General features: G+C 44.1%; 1 protein-coding gene across 2 annotated transcripts in view; it reads right to left on the reverse strand.

Moving 5' to 3' along the window:
* LOC100746926 (SAM and SH3 domain-containing protein 1-like) overlaps nt 1-1,744 on the reverse strand; it is a 376,143-nt gene extending 374,399 nt beyond the window's left edge. For both annotated transcript variants that reach the window (XM_033319973.1, XM_012383825.3), the window contains exon 1: nt 22-1,744. The gene's annotated coding sequence lies outside the window, so the exon portion shown is untranslated. The remainder of the gene's footprint in view (nt 1-21) is intronic.
* Nucleotides 1,745-2,325: the final 581 nt, after the last annotated feature.

Here is a 2,325-nt window from a genome sequence, read left to right on the forward strand (position 1 = left end):
TATCACGCCCCCGCCGCTCTCTCTCTTCTCGTATACACGTGTCTCTCCCTTCGACTTCCTTTCCGAGATCTCGTCCCGTTCTGTCCTTGTCTCCTCCTAGCCTATGCGCTCTGTCTCGAAACTACGCGCCGCGACATCTTCGAAAGAATGCGGATCGACGACGACGTCTTCAGGGAAAGAACGAAGTCACGTATGATATTCGCTATCGAATCGGCCTGAAACCGATCCCGGGTCCGATTGCTTTTTCTTGTAATGGGCGGTACCCTCGATTAACGGCTCCTTCGAGAATACCGATCGACTACGCGCGCGAGGGGGAGGAGGGTTACTGCACTGGTCACGTTCGATCTTCAACGTGCGGTGCCCCGGCTCATTACGAGGCGCGGACGATCGAACTGGTTCGACGCGCCGATACGATCTCTCTCTCGTTTCGAACGCTTCTAAGCGAGCCTCTGCTTTGCTACGAGTCTCTCTCTCTCTCTCTCTCTCTCTCTCTCTCTCTCTCTCGGTGCACAGTTAAGAATTAAAAGAAAAACGCGGGTAATTGTACTCCGTGTCCCTGCCTCGTTCTATTTCACGAAGCACGCTTCTCGGTCGGTAAGAGAGAATAACAGAGAAATTCAACCGATCCAAGGTATTAATCCTTTTAAACGCGATCGATTCAAACGCACGTGTGTCGATTCGGAACACCAAATTACAAGCGACGAATGTTATTGCGCGCGACCTGCTAGGTATTGGCTTTGTTTATAGCCTATATAATGTAACACGTGCAATAAGAAATCTTTTATTTATCAGATATTTACCACTATTACTTTATACGTACTTCGAATGCTAGGGATTTTTGTAGCACTTTTGTTCGAAGGATAATACAAACTTGCACGTTTTCAATGTACAGTGGCGTACCTTTCACAGAAGGATGGAAGACGTCAAACAAACAATATGGCTTTAATCACAGAACATACACTAATCTACATTCAGTCGAATCGTAAGAATTCTTTTCTTCCAACACTGTTATGATACCGACATGTCCTTCTTGTAGTTATTCCTTCCTGACCTTGAAGTCTCTTCTCACGAAACTACCAACAGTTTCGCTCCAGTAATGTTATATCGTTAACGTAACTTTTCTTCGATTTCCTGTTAGAAATACTTTCGTTTGCTTACAAGTAAAACTTCACTGTTTCCGATGAAATTCAACGAGGACTAGTTGAATGGAGCAGTAAACAAGAAACACATCACGTATGTACAGATGGGGAAAAACGATACAAATTCATGAAAATATCAAGTTACGTGCGTGAAATAGAAATCGACGAACGTTAAAATTACACGAGTTAGTGTATTCCAGTTTCTTTTTTCTTTTTAGAATGGGCGACAGGGACACGTGAGTAACAGAGAGAGAGGACGACCGAAACCGCAGACAGAAACGGCGGTCTCCGGGATCGTTCGTGCCGGTATTGAAACCGTAACCTTGAAAACTCCGAAAGTGGAAAGGACGACACGGCCGGAAAGCACGCGGTCCAGCGTTCACAATAAAACCTGCGTGTTATTTCTATCGCACGCTGCTCCTTTTCACTGCTTTCAAAACATATCGGAAACAATATGCCGAACTTGATTTCACTGAATTCACGTCGCTCATAATCACGGTAAGCAAAGCGTCATCAGTGCTCGAAACAAGATACGCGAAACACGCAACTACAACACGACATTACCGCGACGCGATACACGGCTCGACTGACGCGAGACATTCGCCAGAGGGAGCTCCACTCGTCTCTTCTTCGTGCCGTGTCCCCACTCCATTAACCGGCATATCCCCACCACGTGTTCTATCATCCCCACTACTGGTAGTTGAAGCAACTTGGTCCAGCGAGATCCTGTTGATGCGCTCCTGCGCTGCCACGATGCAACAGCCGCGTCCTTCCTCTCTTTCTTTTCTTTTCTCCTGCTCGTTCTTTCTCTAGTTCGACACGGGTACATTACACAGCAAAAACGGTAGCTTTATAGTCCAGCAGAAGACGTTGCTTTAAAATATGTTCGATCTGTAAGAATTCTATAATTTGAACGATGAAATTTCACGGAATAATATTGGATCGTTTTGGAAAGTTAGTTATGGACTGGGGTCAAATTAAACGTAATATAGATAAGTAATAAAAGTGGTATTAATGGTCCTTAGTAGTTTGTAACTTTGTTAGCTATTGAGCACCGTGTGATTAATAATTTCGTAACAACGTAGGAATAGATGGCCATTTGTTTCTTGTGAATTGTATATTAATCATATACTTGTATAATGAAATTACAAAATTAATAAACAGTGGAATTGGTTTCTGATTCATG

Source organism: Bombus impatiens, unplaced genomic scaffold (genome assembly GCF_000188095.3).
Source record: "Bombus impatiens unplaced genomic scaffold, BIMP_2.2 scf_0222, whole genome shotgun sequence".
Lineage (NCBI taxonomy): Eukaryota > Metazoa > Arthropoda > Insecta > Hymenoptera > Apidae > Bombus > Bombus impatiens.